Here is a 19016-nt window from a genome sequence, read left to right as displayed (position 1 = left end):
TCCCTGCAAATCTCTTTAGCTTGGGCTTGAGCTTCATCGTCTCATCTTTAGCTTAATGAAAGATGAAAATAGCGAAGTGACAAAGCCTCCTGAGGAGACAAGAGGCCACCAGGCTCCCACCTTCATAATCATAGAATAGAATCACAGAATAGTTAGGGTTGGAAAGGACCTTAAGATCATCAAGTTCCAACCCCCTTGCCATGGGCAGGGACAGCTCCCACTAAACCAGGGCACCCAAGGCTCTGTCCAACCTGGCCTTGAACACCGCCAGGGATGGAGCATTCACAACCTCCCTGGGCAACCCATTCCAGTGCCTCACCACCCTCACAGTAAAGAACTTCCTCCTTATATCCAATCTAAACTTCCCCTGTTTAAGTTTTAACCCATCACCCCTTTGTCCTATCACTGCAGTCCCTAGGAAGAGTCCCTCCCCAGCATCCCTATAGGCCCCCTTCAGATACTGGAAGGCTGCTATGAGGTCTCCATGCAGCCTTCTCTTCTCCAGGCTGAACAGCCCCAACTTTCTCAGCCTGTCTCCATACAGGAGGTGCTCCAGCCCCTGATCATCCTCGTGGCCTCCTCTGGACTTGTTCCAACAGTTCCATGTCCTTTTTATGCTGAGGACACCAGAACTGCACACAGTGCTCCAGGTGAGGTCTCACAAGAGCAGAGTAGAGGGGCAGGATCACCTCCTTCGACCTGCTGGTCACATTCCTTTTGATCCAGTCTAGGCTTGTGGGGGTACCACTGAGATGAAGAGTGTCCTTGGGGCTTCCCAGAAACATCACTTCCATGTTATCCTTCTGGTCAAAGCAGTTGTCAGACACCAGGAATAATGTGTGTTTGTGTGCAGGGAGAATACCTCCTGCAAGGCTTTCCTGCCTGTGGAATAGGCCAAGCTGTGAAAGCAGCTTTGTCTTCCTCAGGCTTTTCCCAAGAGGATGGAGAGTGTTAATGCAGCACTGGAAACCTCATGTTCTTGTCAAGCCCCCAGTGATTAGTGTTTCCAGATTAATAGATACAGCTCTACTTAAAACCAGATCAATAGTGTTTTCATTCCCTTTTTTTGGGCCCATTCCCTGGAGCTGAGGCATTAAGTGATCGCTCCTGGAGATATATTGCACAAGGTGCAGTTCTGTATGGAAATGAGCTTCCTGAGGAGAGCAAATGTTCGGATAATAGCTCATGCCTTTGACCATGCCTTTATGGATGGTGACTGCCCGGCCAGGGGTATGTATGGTTTCAGGGCTGTGAATAATCACAAACCTCACTCAGCAACTGATGCAACTGGAAAAGTTCCTTTCTGGGGACTCCTTTACCCAAGTGTTAGTGGGTAAAGGAACATGGAGCACTTGGTGTTCATGAATACAGGGAGCTCCATCAGCCTGCCCAGAGATGAGCTTGGTGAATGTTAGGTGTGATTGAGGTGTGATCCATCCATTTTAGGCTTAGATTTGTCTCCCTGAAACCCACTTTGGCCAAGCACCAGTTCACTGCTGCAGCCTCACAGGCAAACTTGGAGCACAGGAGATGTTTGGCTTTTCCTGCAGCTTGGTGACAAACTGCTGGGCCATGCAGCATCCTGCACATGGATTAAATGCCCATTGCACAAGCACATCAGGGTAGGGAAGAGTTCTTGTGTCTCTGGCTTTCTCCAAGCAGGACTGATGCCAGTTAGAGACCGCTGTCACAGGATAACGGGTACCTCACCAAGGCATCAGTACCAGTGCAAAGCAGAGACACTTTCCGTGCAGGAGATGCTCATCTTGTGACAGAGCTCTTCCCTAAGACACTAAATGATTGATGCTGCAGATGCAATCATTTGCTTCATTGGACATTGTGGGAGCTGTGGTGATACACACTAAAACCATTACTGAGCCGCTCCAGCCTCGTGGTCTCCCTCACGCTACAGGACTCTTGAACAGGCATCAGCCCATCTATAAAACAGATCCTCATCCAAAATGCATCCCAGTTAGTATCTAGAGGATTCCTGACTGACGAAGCTTTATCTCGTAAGATGTTTTCCTGTCTGCTTCTCTTCTGTTTGCAGGGTGACAATGCGTCCCTGGGCACACATTGCACTCCAAGTAAGATGATGGTGGGAACTCAGATGATGGGTTTGGGTGTGGGGACTGTTCCTTGTGCAGAGGCATTGCAAGAAACAATAAAACCTTCCTACCCTGGGGGGAAGCAAAAAGCTCCAAAACCCCATTTCTGCTATGGAAATGATGACAGACATTGTTCTCCCCTGTCTGCTGGTGATCATCTGATTTTGGAGGATGTAAACTTGGAATCTGAGTAGATTTGCATACATTGAAGGGCTGAGATTCTATAGGAAATGGCTTTGTCCTGACTGGACCCCAGACCTGCCCCTTCCCCATGGGGGTGCCTGATGGCCATGGCTGGGGGCTGCCTACCCGGGGGAGAGTTAACAGCGTGTAGTAATACTTGAGAAGCAGCTAAGGGACTGGTTATCAGTCTGTTATGAAGGCACTGCAGCAGGGAGAAGCATTGCCTTGAGAAGCATTAAAGCATCAGAAGGAAAGCTGTGAGCATGTTACTGCCAGTCTGGAAGCAACCTGGGCAGAGCTGTGGCTTCATTTAGCTGAGCATCACCTGCACATGGAGCACAGAAGGCTTGGAATTGGATGGATTTGCTGATGGTGGTACCTTATCTGTGACATCCTTGCTCCACATCCTCCCTTAGCCAGAGGACTGGAAGCACTGGGATCCGGCTGGTGCAAACATCCCAATGGGGTGAAAACCCCCTTGGAATCTATTGCATTTCCACCGAGTGCTTCTGGAATTGTCTTTTGTTATTTGCAAGGAGCACAAAGTGTGTTTCTAATATGAGAGGAGCCACGTGCTGTCCCCAGCCCAGCGCTGCTCTTGTCAATGCTGACTAATTGGGAAACCAACTTCCCCTGATAAAAGGTTCTTATGCAACGGGACAAACCTTCTGCGTTGCCATTTCAAGTGATCAATGAGCCTGACACATCCTGGTAATTAGATGTTTTTGCCGATATCTAAGCTTATACTAAATTAGACTCTTCTGCTTTCAGAAGCAGATGTGAGTTATGTGTTGTTGATGTGCTCTGAGCACAACTGACAGTTCCCAAAGTGTTGATCTTGCATTGAGGGAGCAATTTCCTGCAGGGATCTTGGCATTGAGTTATTCTGGGTACCAAGTTTTTCTCTCCTTGTTTTGGGGCTGAGCCCTGCACCAGTGCAAAGGGGTTATTACCCACCAGTTCTCACCTGTGTGCTTTCTGCTCTGTGGATGTGATGCTCTCCCCTGTGAGGTTGGTGCTGTTTGACTGCTCTTTCTGGTCTCTTTGCTCTGGGCATGTCTTTACATCAGGCTCCAAGGAATTGGGAACTCCAGGGACCAAAAGGGAGGAGGAGCTGCAGCCAGAGATGGGAAAGGCACATGAGAAAGTATTCCAGGATGGAGCTCAGGGTCTTCACTTCTGTGTGTAAGTACAATCAGACAGGGCTCATCCCGGAGCCCTCGGTTGCGGCAGTGCTCATATCCCCTCTGCTGGCTTCCCCAGATAGGGCATCCTCAGCCAGGCTGACTGGGAATGTGCTGACATGGAACGCACCCTGCTGGGGTCTGGGCTGTCCTTTGGGAATGTATCCTGTTGGGAGATCCTTTTGGGAACCAGTCCCCAAACAGGCAGCTCATCCCTAGCGCGGACAAAACCATCTCAGCCACAGGAGGGAGGCAGCAAGGGATGGCCATCAGCAGCAACACTCATTGCTGTGTGTCTCGAGGTGTTTTAAGTGATTTATACAGACAAAAGCAGAACCAGGAATGGTTCAGAGAACGAAAGAACATCTTCCTGCAGCAATCTGAATTTCCCCTGCTGCACTGAGAAGCAAACAATGTTTGTGTTCAGGGTTCATTCTCCACCTGCTTCACCTGTCAGAGGAAGCATCTTCCCTGAGCCAGAGGCAATAACTAAAGGGAAAAGGTTTGGTGAGAACCTACAAAATGCTTTATAGTAGTAGGAGAATGGGCTGAGCTGGAATTCCTCCTCTGGGAGAAAGGAAAATGCCCCCAGGTCCTTCTCTGGATCCATCATCCTCCGAGGACAGAGGTGGGTAGATGCTAGCAGGAAAGGTGAAGCTTCGCCAAAGGGACCTCTCCGGTCCACCCATGGGTGCTGGGCTGCTCTCCACTTGTTACCTGTTATTCTCCTTTCTTATCTGTTTAACTGAAAACAGATTACCCAGTTTGACCCAAATCTTCCTTATCAGAATCGTAGAATCACAGAATAGTTAGGGTTGGAAAGGACCTTAAGATCATCAAGTTCCAATCCCCTGCCATGGGCAGGGACACCTCACACTAAACCAGGGCACCCAAGGCTCTGTCCAGCCTGGCCTTGAACACTGCCAGGGATGGAGCATTCACAACCTCCCTGGGCAACCCATTCCAGTGCCTCACCACCCTCACAGTAAAGAACTTCCTCCTTATATCCAATCTAAACTTCCCCTGTTTAAGTTTGAACCCGTTACCCCTTGTCCTATCACTACAGTCCCTAATGAAGAGTCCCTCCCCAGCATCCCTATAGGCCCCCTTCAGATACTGGAAGGCTGCTCTGAGGTCTCCACTCAGCCTTCTCTTCTCCAGGCTGAACAGCCCCAACTTTCTCAGCCTATCTTCATACAGGAGGTGCTCCAGCCCCTGATCATCCTCGTGGCCTCCTCTGGACTTGTTCCAACAGTTCCATGTCCTTTTTATGTTGAGGACACCAGAACTGCACACAATGCTCCAGGTGAGGTCTCACAAGAGCAGAGTATAGGGGCAGGATCACCTCCTTTGACCTGCTGGTCACACTCCTTTTGATGCAGCCCAGGATACGGCTGCTTTCTGGGCTGCAAGCGCACACTGAAGCCGGCTCATGTTCATTTTCTCATCGACCAACTCCCCCAAGTCCTTCTCCACAGGGCTGCTCTGAATCTCTTCTCTGCCCAACCTGTAGCTGTGCCTGGGATTGCTCCCACCCAGGTGCAGGACCTTGGGTTGGGGCAAGAAGTGCAGGAATTAGTGCCTGGAAGCACTTTGCTGTTCTTGCTCGTTCTGCAGCCCCATCCCGCAGTAACAGCTCATAGACAGGGTCCCTGATGCCCTCGTTATCTCCCTGGTGTGTGCTGACCCACCTCCCTGTGCACAGAGACCTTGAGGAGGAACGAGGTGTTAATGGTGCTGCTCCTGCTCTCCCTCAGCTGCCTCCCTGGGGACCTCCTGCCTGCATTGCCCTCAGTGGGGTTAAATGCAGCAGGAGCCTTTCCAAGGAGGCACATGAAAATCAAAGCCTTCCCCTGGTTTCCCCGCTCTCCAGAGAGCCCAGTTATGCAGAGGACGGCTGCTCTGCAGCTCCTGCAGCGCAGGTGGGTGAGGTATCACACACACAGGATGGGCAGAGAACACATGGATCAGCCCAAGAGCGTGAGCAGCAGCTCAGGGAGGGGATCCTGCCCCTCTGCTGCACTCTGGGGAGACCCCCCTGCAGCCCTGATCCAGCCGCACAAGAGGGACATGGAGCTGTTGGAGCGAGTCCAGAGGAGGCCATGGAGATGCTGCAAGGGCTGGAGCAGCTCTGCTCTGGAGCCAGGCTGAGAGAGCTGGGCTGGGGCAGTTCAAAGGTGCTACCAGCGAGAAGTGTTTTATATACTTGAATGATGTGAAGGGACCAGGATAGGGGGGAGCCTTTTCTCCTGCCTCAGTTCAGGTCACAGAATGGCTGATTCCAGGACATGCTACACGGATGCTCTTGGTCCTCAGAGAACAAGCCCACACTTCCCAGCTCAACAAAACTGCACTGGACCAGGAGAGAAGGGTCTCCTGCCCCTGTGAACCCTGAACTCACTGCTTGAACTTTTCAGCCTCCAGGACATCTGCAGAGTTCTATGGAGCTTTCCCAGACCTCTTGTCCTAATTTCCTCTTTTGTGCCCAGACATTCCCAGAGGAGCTGACACCCTCCCTCACCCACCTCTGCGTGATGGGAAGAACTTAATTTAGCACAGCATAGGTGATAAGATGATAAGTTAGAGAGATATCGGTTGAGGAAGAGGTGTGCAATGGGTTCAGTGCTGTTGAAGATCAAGGAAAGATACGGGCACTGCAGGTATGGCCTGGGGTTAACAGGTATTCCTGGAAGTTATTAAAGCTGATAAAATACCTGTCAGTTGGCACGTTCTGATTAGAGCTCTGCTTCAGATAGGGCCCCGTCAGGTGCTTATAGACTTGTAAGTTCAAAGCCTGCTTCTGCCTGGGTTTAAAGCAGCCACGTATAGATTCACCACCTCCAGAAGCAGAGGTGCAGGTGAGCAGGGAAAGGATGTTGTGCCAGGCAGACAACGAAGGCACAGCACAAGGTGGCATTTCCCAATGGAGAAGCTGAGGTTTGGGATGCAGAGCAGCAGCAGGTAGGTGCTGAAGAGTTCCAGGAGCAGAGCAGAGCCAGGCAAGGGCTCTGCATCATTCCCCGGCAGCGCTCCAGTGCTGGGAGCTGTAAATGCCACTCATGCTCTGCAGTCCCTGATTGATGAACCTCTTCTTCCTGGACTTCCCTTTCTGCTCACGTCGCAGCCTCCTGGGAATGCAGTGTCTGGGTGCCTCTGATCCCACCGGCTCCAAAGCATCCCCCCCAGCTGGGTCCTGCCTGCCCCTCACTGCTCCCAGAGCAGCAGCTCTGGCTCTAAGCTGCATCCCAGACACATCATCCATTCATAGGGATTAAGCAGAGTTGCTCCAGTGGGTACCCACCTCAAAACCTCCCAGCTCATCCCCAGTGATAAGCCCTAATTGCTGCTTGTATCATTATTTATTACACTGGGAGCATCCTAACATGCACAAGCAACACTTTGCAGCTCTGTTTTGGACTGACAACCAAGCGATGCTGCACCACAAAGCTCTGCCTTATACAGGAACCTTCTCAGATGTGTTTATGCAGAGGCTGACTGGTGCCTCCTCCTGGGGTGTTTAATTTGTCCCTGTTTAACAGCTATTATCCTGGGCTCTTTGGTGCTTTGGGGGCTGTTCTTGCTGAGCAACCCTGATGGATGGGCTGGCTGAGCTCTGCAAGCACTGTCCTGCCTTGGCATTTCCTGAGCCAGTGCGGAGAGTAAAGCAACAGCGAGCTGCAGTGCGGATGGGAGAGCGCTACCTGCGAGCTGCTGCAGATGGCTCCTTTATTGCCTACAGGCCAGCGAGCAGAGATGGACTTTCCCCCCCTCCCTTTTCTTTTGTATGCAGTTGGCAAGTTGGATCTCGATAAATAAGAGGCAGTGACAGCAGCTGTGGTTCAACTTAAAGACAGTACAGCTGCTCCGTAGGGAGCTGCCTGAGATCATCCTGATGTGATGCCAGCAGCCTCATGGCAGGGAGGATGCACCCTGGTGTCAGCAGGCCAAGGGGAGAAGGGAGACGGAGCTGAAACAGGGGGATGAAGCCCAAACTGCTTTAGGTTGAAGGGACCTCAAAGCTCACCCAGCTCCAACCCCTCCCATGGGCAGGGGCACCTTCCACTGGAGCAGCTTGCTCCAAGCCCCTGTGTCCAACCTGGCCTTGAACACTGCCAGGGACAGGTCCATGGCCAGTGCTGTCTGAAGCACCATCCCTAGGGCAGTACAGCTCCATGAAGCACAGCTCAGCACCCAGCCAAACCCAACGGTGTCTGAGCCCAGCAGGACAAGAAGAAGCAAAGGGGTGACTACTGAGCCCACAGACCTGTTCTCAGTGCTGTTTGCAGCGGGCGATGGATGGCTTGCTGTGGATGCAGGGGCTTGGAGGAAGGCTGGAGACGACTCCATCCCCCTGCAGAGCTGGCTGGGGATGGGAGGTTGTTATTTACGTGGTGTTTTCCTCCTCTCCACAAACCTAAAAATAATCAATTGAAATGAATAACAGGAGCAGATCAAGGCTCCCGGAGCCTCCAAAAGCAGCAGGAGCCAGTGGCAAAGATACGGATGCAAAGCAGCCTGATGGGGCTGGCATTTTGCTTCCAACTTCCTTTCGCCTGGGATGCAAAGGTCGCGCTGCATCTGCTGCTGCTTTGCCTGCCCACCCTTGTTCCCCTGCCTGCTGGGATGAAGGCTTGCAGGCAGCCTTTCATCTGCAAACGCTGCAAGCTGAAACCTCAGGGGCCTCTTCTCGGATGGGAACCCTTCCAGAGAGCACAGCGCTCTGGTGCAGGAGCTTGCAGCCCCCCCTGCAGCCCTCCCATCCATGGGGAGGTGCCCGCATCATTCCCAGGCCTTTCCCAAATCCCTTCACCTGGTGCTGTGGCTACCCCAGGAGGTGGAGCACTTGCACTTCAGTGCATGCCAAGGACCCTACTTCACACCCAGGTCCTAAGGGAAAGCCCTAGGGGGTAAACTAATATCCCTATCTCTGCCCTGCCTGGAGATGGTGGACCAGGTGCCTGCCCTATTGTGCGTGTCTTTGGGGGAATGTCCTGGTGGTCCAGAGGGTTGAACACTCATTGCTTCTCATCGCAGGAGACCCTGGGGCTTCACATCATCTGCTCCAGCTCCTGGAGCTGCATCTAGAGGTGCAAACACAGGGTGATGGGAGCAGCCGTGCCTAAAGGATGAAGCTTTCCTGGCAGTCAAGGAGAGCCTGAAGCAGACCCAGCACCCACCAGTGCTGTGCAGCCACTGTGTGCACCAGGGTCAGGGCTGGATTGCTCTCTTCCCCTGATGGCTGCAGTAATTAATACCACCAGGCAGGTTGGATGCAGGCATTAGTACTTGATAGTGATTAATGAGCCCAATAGGATTCTACCAGCCAGGCATTTCTGTTTTCCACCGTGTCTTTGAGCCTGGCAAGTGTAATGAAACCTCTGAAATAAAGAGCCTGTTACTTAAATATTTCAGGGCTCTGTTATTGCAAACCATTAGCTGAGGCTCCTTGACACAGTGAACTCATGCACTAACACAGCTCACCTCCCTGCACTTGAGGGACCAGCGTTTTCCCGTCCTATGGAGCCACGGCCAGCAATCCCTCTGATGAGAGCAGTTCGTCTCCTGAGGCTGGAGAGCAAAACTGCACCTTGAACCCAGGTCTGCAAACCTGTCCTCCAACAATCCCTCCCTCAGAAGCTCTAAAGATGCTCACTTCCTCCCTAAAGCACATGTTAATCTAATTCAAATCGTACCCAGCAACACTGAACATTAAGTCCTGGGTGAATTCCCATGGTGAGGCTCCTTAGCAGAGCAGCAGCAGGGCTCTGCCGAGCAGCTCTAATTCCTCTGCTGGAGGCAGGTACCTGCTGCAAGCAAAACACTTCATTTGATGCACAGCTCCAGGCTGTGGGCAGCTCTTGGCCAGAGCTGGTCCCTGCTATGGGACCGGAGCTGTGTTGAAGCCTGTGTTCATGTTCAGCACCTCCTGCTGCAGCACCCGGTGGTTCTGGGGATCATGTTGGGATCTTGATGATCAAGTGGGAACTTGATGCTCTGTGCAGAAACACCACCCTGGGTCAGCATTTCTGCAGTACAATGTGCTGCCCCTTGCTGCGTGGTGATGCCCACCTATTCCCCTTATTGCTCCAGCTTCTACCTTCAGCCCCTGTTCCACTCTGGTTTTTGCATGACTTGTCCCTAAATGCAATATCTGCCTCCTTGCGAGCTGTTCAAAGAGGAAAGTGAACACCTCCGCTCCAAAACTGGCCTTCCCAAACTCAGGAAGGCGATGCCCACCCCTCTCCACCCCCACAGCCTGCTGCAGAAGGGGATAACAGAAACCAGGCGCTGCTCTGGGCCCATATTTCAGAGCTGTCCATGGCCTTCTCTAAATGCCATCCAGGCAAGATGCAGCCAAGTTGATTCTTTCCCAGGCCCCTGCTTTGTTCCTTGCTGATGAGTGTTATTAATCGCAGTGTGCCCTCCCTTTGGGTACAGTGCAGTGGGTACAGCAGTGCCCTTCACTCCAAGGCAGAGCTCATGAATCTCCTTCGAGGAGGAACAGGAAAGCCCTGGAGGACCACGAGACTGAACGAGCTCCAAAGAGAAGCTCAGGGTGTTTTGCAACTCCCCCCTTGTAGCCTTGGTGCAACCTTAAAGCAGCAGCATTGGGCTGGGATGGGAACATGAGCTTTGCGTGCACAAAGGAGGCTTTAAAGCGGCTGAAAGATGGGATTTATATGGAGTCCTTTTCCCGTCATGCTGTGGAGAGGGAGCTTATCTTCAAAGCCTCCCCATTAGCACATCTCAAGCCTGCTGTTGCTTCCTCCTAGTGCTGGTCTTGGCAGGGCTGGTGGTGTTACTTGGTTTAAGAGAGATGAAAAATGCATCTCTTAACCCAAGAACCTGCCAAGAACCCCCTGATGTCTGCTGGCCCTGTGCCCAAGCACAGCTCTATGGGTTTTCCATGCAGAGCCTGCACTGAGCGATGGCTTGGGAATGGCTGAGGATCAAGCACTTGGAGTCACACAAGTGTCAGATCTACCTGGTTCATCTCTTTTCTGCTCAGCTTCAAGGGCTGCACACCCAGCGTTCAAATAAACCCTTCCAACCCAAACCATTCCATGTGTGAAAGGTCCGGAGAGGAGATCAGCTCTGAAAGTGTTATCCATGGGGCTTAGCGTTCAGTTAATACCCCAGAGCTAATTATGGGGCTATTTTACAAAGGAACACACCCCCCTTTAGGAGTATTGCAATAGCTGGTACCCCATCGCACTTCCCAACAAGGCCTGCTGCTGCTCCTGATGGATGGTGTTAATCACAGCATATCCTGCAGGAGACATGGCCCATGGGGAAGGGTCCTCGAGCACTGAGCAAGCCACTCAGCAGGGATATAAATGCTTCTTGCCAAGGAAGCTGAAGCCATCAGCGTCAGGAAGAGCTGCCGTCCCAGCAGCCACGTGTGGCCCTCTCCACATGGGCAGCTTTGGGGTGTTTGGTTCTGCCCCTCTGAGGCTTCCCATGGGATGCAGATCTTGTTCCTCCTGCACATCAAATGGGATAGGTGGTTGCTGTGTCTCTGCATTAAATATCTGGTATCGTGATGGAAGAGGCTGAGATTCATCTTCTGCCCAGAAACCTGCCCTTGAGGCAGTTGCTGATGCCTAAGGAGTTTATCCATCCTCGTGGGGTCTCACTGAAATGGAGCATCTTGAGTGGCAGTGCCTTGCTTTGATAAGATCTCACCACAGACTTTTCCTTCTCCCTTTTAAAGCCCCTCTTCAAAGCCAAACCCTATCTGCTCCAGATAAGAAAACCAATAGATCAGCTTTTCCTTGCCCAGGAAAGCAGGACCTCCCTCCAGCCAAATTCCAACCAGGTTTACAAGGACTCGCAGCCCTCCTGCACTACCTGTTTTCCTCCAAATCCAGTGTTTTGCACCAGATTTGCTTGTCTGGATATACCCAGACATATTTTCCCTGTGAAAAAGGGATGGGAAGCACACTGTGACCTGGCTGCTGGTGTCTGCCTGGAGGCGAGAGCTCTGCTTTGGTCCTCAGGGGCTGAGGGATGCACACAGTGCACCCAGCGGATGCTGAGCTTTGGAGTGGGCTCTGAAAGCAGATTCAGTTAGCAAGGCAGCAATGATGTTCCATTATGAAGTGCTGTTCTCTGAGCAGCTTCTGGAGCTGAGCAATGGTATTAGAGGCTTTTCATTAAGTGTTCCTGGGTGAATACACACAGCCAGTGCTAGCACAGGGCGGGGAGGGCTGCACTCAAAGTGTCTGACAGAGGGGGTCTGAACTGGTGTCTCCTCGGATGGAAAGGGCTGCAGGGTAGGAAATGCCATAGGAGAAGTGGGGATATTCTGCTGATGGACCTTAATGGGGTATTACTGGGGGCTGTGTTAGCATCCCCATCTCCAGAGGGATTTTCCCACCCCAGAAGTAAGGCCACCATCACACTATGTGGCACAGCAGGGCATCCACAGCCCCAGGCAGCTCCAGCCTCCAGCTTCCCCAGCTGGGAAATAGACAAGGAAAAGTTCCCAACAGCCCTGTGTAAGGGTCTGAGCCCTGCTGGATCAAACCTGTGGGTGTGGATGTGTGCTGAGCATCCATCCATCCATCCGTCCATCCATCCATCCATCTCCTCAGTGATGCTTTACATGCCAACTTTAACCATAATTTGAGCCCCCAACCTCTCTCTGCTTCATATTCCTCCTCTTCCACTGGTGTATATTTATGCAATCTGCACTTCCAACTGCTCTCCCACTGGGAGCACCAGGCTCTGAATGCGGGGCTGAGCCCTGATCTTCCTGGGGTCCTTCCCCCCTGCTCCAGCTGTAACTTCCAACGCTGCTTTCTGCGATGCTGCTGCCCGAGCATCCTTCCCGACCCGAATGGAAAGCCCCACCCGCCTTCCCGCAGGGCGGAGAGGAAGAGGAAGAGGAGCAGCCCCGGCGGGTACCACTCTGCTCTCCCCGCTTCAAAGCTTCACCCTGGGCCGGCCGCGCTCGCAGGACGGTGCCTGAGGCTCCAGCCAAGAGCGGGGCTCTGCTGCCCCAAGTGCTGCGCAGCCGAATGGCAGCGACCAGAGGCAGAGCTGGAGGTAACGGATGCGGCTCACCAGTGCAATGAGTTGAGAGGTCTCAGCTGAGCCGGGGTCCAGTGGGAGGCGGTGGGAGCATCATCGGACATCCTTGCAAGGTGCCCTGGGTGGGATGCAGGAGCTGAGGCACCTGATGGAGAGTCAAAGGAGATGGTGGGAGCAGAAAGGAGGTTCCTGTGCAGGGTGGGATTTAATCTGTTCTTATATAGCCTGTCTCCATCTGGCCTGGAGAGCTCACATTCCGGCTGGGAAGTTTTTACTGGAATCTTATCCAGTTTGACTGCCCCCCCTCCCCAGAATGGGGTTAGGGCAGAGCAGGACCCCCCCCCCCCCCTTCAGCAGTTTGAGGTCCCCATTTGCTTCAAATCAAAGCCAGCCCCAGGGGACACCTTCCACCTTCATGGCACCACATGACACTGGAGACAGGCACCTTGGGAAGCAGGAATGCTGATGATTTCCAAGCCATGGGAATCAGTATGGGAATGGGTTGCAAAGCAGGAGGATGGGAAGGGTTGGCAAGGAGGGTGCTGGGGCTGTCTGCTGAAACAGCTCCTCTGCTTCCCCCCTCCCTGCTCTGTTCTTGCAGGAGCACCAGCATGAGCCAAAAACTGAAGGAACTTGGCAGGGTGTTGGGAACCAGTTATCCCGCTCCGGGCCCCTCTGCTTCCCACAGTGCCAGGTAGTGCTCGGGTCTCCTTGGTGACGGATTATGGGATTAGAGGGTTCAGGTGAACCCTCCTGCACACGATTCGGTTACTCCTGGGAACAGCATCACTTTGGCACCGTATGGGAAGGGACCGTGCTCCGGCTGAGGGAAGGAGCAGGAGGGTGAAGGATCCATCCCGCTGCCCAATGCTGTGGTCACGGGGCTGGGGTAGCAACTTAGAACCATAGAATGGATTGGGTTGGAAGGGACCTTCAAAGGCCACCTGGTCCAACCCCCTGCAGTGAGCAGGGACATCTTCTTGTCTGGGGCAGGTTTGGGACTGGGCATCCCTCCACTCTGGGGATGTTCAGCTTCAGAGGTGAAGATGGGTGATGCTCAAGGAAAGGTCTAGATGTGGATGCTTCCTACCCTGGCTCATTCTGCCTGATGATGGGGATAAGGAGGGGGACAAGCAGCCATCCAGGTGAAGATACAATATAGTCAGAGATACAGCTGCAGGTGGAAGGAGAGAACACGTGGAAGGGGAGGATTTCTCCCCATAGCATCCTAATGACAGAAAGCCAGGGGGAAGCTTGTAGGGCCCTTTCCTCCCACCCATATAAGCCAAACCCCCTGCACAGTGCTCTGTAGAGACTGTGGGGACACCAAAGCGTCCCAGCTACACCTCAGTGGCCTGGGCTCTCCCATCCCACCTCCCAGCAGCGCTGTTTGCCCTCTGTTATTTGAGCATTCATCTTGTTTAAGCACCACTTGAGCTGCGGGGCTGCCGATATCTTGTAGAAGAGAAACAAGAGCCATTCCCCCTCCCTCACTTTCCCCCGGCCTGTATTACCCCAAATAAACACTCACTTTGGGTAATAGTTAACTTTAATGGCTCAGAGCTGGCTTGGGCTGCACGATAGGGCACCCCGGGGAGACTGGCGGGTTGATAGTCCTCAGGATAAAGGAGATAAGGGCTGGGTTTGAAGGGCAGCACTGTCACGGCAAGCACGCCTGTTCCCATGCACCTCTCCATCACCCTCTCCAAAACCTATCCTGCCTTTGGCATTCCCTTCCCAGCCCTTGTGCTTTCCAGCTGAGCGGATGGGAGCTGGTCCCCCTGTCCCAGCCCTGGGCTGCCATCGGAGGCTTTGCTGTGCCCTCCATCAACCACACCTCTGGGGCTTCCCTTCCCTGAGCTGCAGAGATACCCGGATAACCCACCCAGCAGCTCCTGCTCTCTTTATGGGGTTTTCCCATGTCAATGGGTAGCTTCACAGCCCTGGCGATGACAACATCCAACGCAGGAACCTCAGGGAGGCCGCTCTCTGCTGCGGGAGATGCGCCGGGTGATGGCGGGGAAGGGACAGGGAAGTTCACATCTAAAACCATGCTCAAAGTCACTGCCATGTCCAGCAGCACCCATGGGCAGAGCTCGGTGCTGCTCGGGCAGGCTGGGGATGCAAGGATCCAGATCTCCTCATCCCCATGGAGGATGGATTAGGTTTCCTCCCACCCCATCCCACCAGCCCATGGGCACAGTTGGGGGGGTTTCCAGCCTTCCCGTCCCAAATCACCCCAGGGGGGCAGAGGGAGACCAGACCCTTGCTGGGCCTCCTCCACTGAGCTGCCCATCTCCTCCTGCCATGGTGAGTCCCATTGTTCTCCAGGTGCCAGACACATCCTGCTGGCATCAGTGTTGCTTCCTTATGGATGCCAACCAAAACAACCCCTTGGGTCCTCTCCAGTTGATGCCTTCAGCTCCTGGCCATGACCATGTGGTAGGACTCCCTCCTCCAGGCTTTCACCTCCAGTTTTTACCCCCCCTCTGCCTCCTCTTTCCCTCCCTGTCCTTGACCAGCCGCGATCCTGGCATTCCTGCAGCTTTAACAGCCCCATAACCGCGGTCAATGCGATCGAAGCAGGTTTTACAGCAGCGTTGCTTCATCACCACAGCACAAACAAGGTGAAGATGATACCGGTGGCTGGGGGGACACTGCAGGCAGTGAAAGCCATGGGGTGGGTAAGGGGGGTTCCTCCTGTTGGCTGGGTCTGCAGGGAGAGGGGCTTTGGGTAGGAGATGAGGTCCTGCTCTGCTGAGGAGCCCGGGGAGATGAGCCTGAGCTTCCAGCTCCCAATGGAGCTGAGTTCCCAATTTGCCTGTAGGAAAGGGATTTATCTCGTTAATTGCTGCCTCTCCTCTGTGTTTTGGGGGGAACTGACCCAAAGGGACCTGAGCAGCATCTGCATCTCTCCACTGGGGACACCCAACACAAACCAGCTCCTGAGCACCCAAAGGGACTGAGTCCTCCCAGGACATCCCTGACTTTGAGATGGACTCAGCACTCCTCGAGTCAGCAGCAGACCCTCAGGCTGGGTCACCTCCTGTGGTGTCAGCTGAGTGAAGCAGAGCATCTCCATCCCCAGGGAACGGACCAGGTTGGGGGCCTGGGCAGGGAAAGGGCCGGGATGCAGAATGAGTGCATGGATAACCCTGTACTCCAATCAGGAATGTCCATGGTGCCTTCCTGCTGCCCTCAGCACCATCGATGTGCCCCAGCCATCCCTTCCCTCAAACCTGGGGATGATACAAACCACTTTTAGCAATGGACATAGAGATGGGTGAGCTTGACAGGCTGCTCTGCAAAGAGGATGGCTTGGAAACCAGACTGGGGCTGGCCGTGGCAGCCCCATCCAGGCTCTCCTCCAGTGCCCTCCCCGGGGTTTTTCCTGCCGCAGCTCCATCGAGGAAGGACACCTCAGTTTCACATGCCATAAAGCAGCCACTCTCTGGACTCTCCTGACGTCAGGGCACGTCTTCCCGTTACTCCTTATCGCTGTGGATCTGAGCAGGAACAGCCTGGCCGCGCTGACAGAGCAAAGTCCGGAGCACAGCGGAGCCAAAGGGCTGGGGGCAGGATGGGGTTCGAGCATGTGATGGCTCCTTCCATGGGAATGTGTTTAGGGAAGAGGAACAGCATCCGTGAGACCATGCATCCAACATGAGCTTCCACAGGTACCTGAAGAGCAGGAGGTGGCTCCAAAGGAGGTGCGTGGTCCCCAGCAGTCAGTCGTGATGGCTCCATGGGGATGTCCACAAGCCTTTCCTCAGTCCCCAGCCATCAGCCCCTGTCTCCTTCCCAGCCCCAAACCTCCCTCCCTGCACCACAAGTGGCTCTGACATCCCCGTGCATGAGGATGGGGCACCCAGCACCAAACACTGGATCCTTCCCTCTGGATCTGTGTGGGATCTGCAGCAAAACTCCCCAGCTGCAGGGACATGGCAGCAAGGGAAGGTTTGTGGCTCCATGTCCTGCTCTCCCTGGCCCCATGATCTTAATGCCATCTGGGTCCCCAGGTTATTTTGCAAGTGATGGTAAAATGTGGGAACAACCGAGGGAGGAGAAAGGCTTGGAAAGTAAATCAGTGCGATGCTTGGGGACCAGCAACAGGGTCTAGAAGCCACAGGAGAAGGATGTCAAAGAAGTCATCCAGCACCACAACAACGTGTGAGCTGAGGGAACTTAGTGAGTAAAGAAAGAGGATTTTCTACATTAAAAATGTAGATAAAAGCAAGACCTGTGGAAGACAATAGAGAGTTGTTGGGGTTGCCATGATCCTGCAAGCATAGCAAAGGAGCCACTGGAGAAAGCAGATGGGATCCTGCCAGGAAAGGCTTAAAAAGAGACATTTAGTTCAGCCTGTGTGTATAGAGATGCGTGTGTGTAGTTGTAGCTGTAGGTGTTTGTGCAGGTGCATGCATGCAGCAGGCATGAGCTCACCAGCCCTGGCTGAACCCCTCCTGGCTGTTTGCATATGTACCGGTGTGTGTACATATACACACACTAAAGTACACAGAGGGGGGGTTTGGACACCACGTCCCCAGCCCTACACTTCCTCCTGTGTCCCCTGCTCCTCGTAGGAAAGGTGGAGGGGATTAAACCCCAAGTCCTGCCCCTCCTCTCTCTTTGCTCAGCATTGCAACACCAGCTTGAGAAAGGGCTCAACATTCCTCCAAAGCATCAGCTTAGGCCACGTAACAGCACTCAGAGCGTTGCCCGGTGCTCCAGGCTTACACCCTGCACGCACCCTTCCCCGCTCCAATTCCCACTTTCCTAATCCACCCTAATAAAAAAGCTTCTTACCCTTTCCTTAAGCCTGTAAAATCAACCCAGGCACAGGCAGCAGCGGGTCAAGGCAAGAAGAGCGGTTCAGGAGGGAACAGAAGAAAGACCACGTCTCCACGTGATAACGTTTTATTACAAAACAGGAGCTAGATTAATAGCTGTGGGGGAGTTCCAGGGGTGGGGAACGTAACAAAAGCATCACCGGAAAAATAAATCTTCCACCCAAGTTTTCCAGGTCCCAATTATGTTTGTTTGTCACATTGTGTTCGTCTCCATCACTTCAACCCGCACAAACCCGCGCAGCGATACGTGCTCTTCTCCTATTTACAGTGATTTATGTCCCTGCTATGATACACAGGCAGCCTGGTGTTTGTTCTGCACCAAGCAGAGGCTGGCAAACCCCTTCCAATGTCCCTGTCACCCCAGTGTCCCAGGGGATGGAGGGATTCAGCTGGGGTGGTGGCTGCCCCATCCCTGGCAGTGTTCAAGGCCAGGCTGGACACAGGGGCTTGGAGCAAGCTGCTCCAGTGGAAGGTGCCCCTGCCCATGGCAGGGGGTTGGAACTGGGTGAGCTTTAAGGTCCCTTCCAACCCAAACCAGGCTGGGATTCTAAGGGTCGCACACCCCAGCTATGTTGCTCAGTTCTGAGCCATCCACCCCCTTAGCAAAGAGGGACTTCGCTCATCAGCATCATTCCCCATCTCCTGGGGAATAGCCACCAAACCTGCAATGAAATGCAAGGTTGTCCTCTTCCACACACCCACAAACAGGGAAATAAAACCCAAGCCTTGCTCCAGGTTTCCTCTTTGGTTTTTAAGGTGTTGCCTTTGCACTCGTAAAGCATTTGCATGTTGGTGTTTTGCATCCAGAGCAGCGGTGCTGCCTGGGCAGCAGGCGGTGGGTTTGTGTTGAGACACTTCTTCCTCTGTCCTCATCAAATCAAACAAAATATATATATATCTATATACACATATATACACACACAGAGTCTATGTGAGGAAGAGCAGATGCATTTTGCTGTACTGAAAAAACCCAAGATCATCAGCAAAATTCCCCTAAGAATTAAAGCTGCCAGTTGGTTGCTTTGGCTTTGTACTAGTGGTCAACAAATGGGTTTTGAGCTCCATCAGCACAGCAAAGGAGGCAGAGATGGAAATGGGGGGAAAGCACAGGTTTCCTTCTCATAAATAAGAAGGGGGCAATGAGACCAACCCCTTGGGGAGGGCCATGGGTAAGGGTTAGCCCCATGCCCAAGCTGATGGCACACGTGGTGACTGGGTTGACCCTGTGCTCTGTAGTTTGGCTCACATGGTTAGGAGGTTCAGCCACAGCAGATGCACCCCAAAATTCACCTTCCTGCATGGAGGCTGCTGTTGGGTCATGGGGGCTGCTGCGGGGGATGCAGGGATGGTGCTGCTGCAGGCTCACCATGCCAGGACTCAGCCATGGAGGAGGTGATCTGGTGCCAATGGAGCAAGGGAGAGCTCGGCAGGTCCAAGCATGGCCCCGTTGGATCCCCACCAGCCCCACTGAGCTTCCTGGAGACACCAGCTGGGACTGGCTGAGGCATCTCCACACCACCCTGGAATGCCTTTGGCATGAGCTCAACCAGCCCATGGCAGCAGACACGCACGTCCCTACACCTGCACCACCACTGTTTGTCCATAACCAGAGACCTCCCTGAGGCTCTGCAGACCCATCTCTAGGCAGAAGCAAG

At 53.4% G+C, this 19016-nt stretch overlaps 1 protein-coding gene across 1 annotated transcript in view; it reads left to right on the top strand.

Annotated features, from left to right (window-relative positions):
- Nucleotides 1–18015, top strand: part of LOC133214028 (uncharacterized) — a 153978-nt gene extending 135963 nt beyond the window's left edge. The window contains exon 10 of the transcript XR_009725962.1: nt 17834–18015. The gene's annotated coding sequence lies outside the window, so the exon portion shown is untranslated. The remainder of the gene's footprint in view (nt 1–17833) is intronic.
- Nucleotides 18016–19016: the final 1001 nt, after the last annotated feature.

This window comes from Neopsephotus bourkii, unplaced genomic scaffold (genome assembly GCF_033783945.1).
Source record: "Neopsephotus bourkii isolate Nb327-2 ecotype Australia unplaced genomic scaffold, CSIRO-AGI_Nbou_v1 NB_867, whole genome shotgun sequence".
NCBI classification, from domain to species: domain Eukaryota; kingdom Metazoa; phylum Chordata; class Aves; order Psittaciformes; family Psittacidae; genus Neopsephotus; species Neopsephotus bourkii.
Note: the sequence above shows the minus strand (reverse complement) of the source record. Positions and strands in the feature narration are given on the sequence as shown.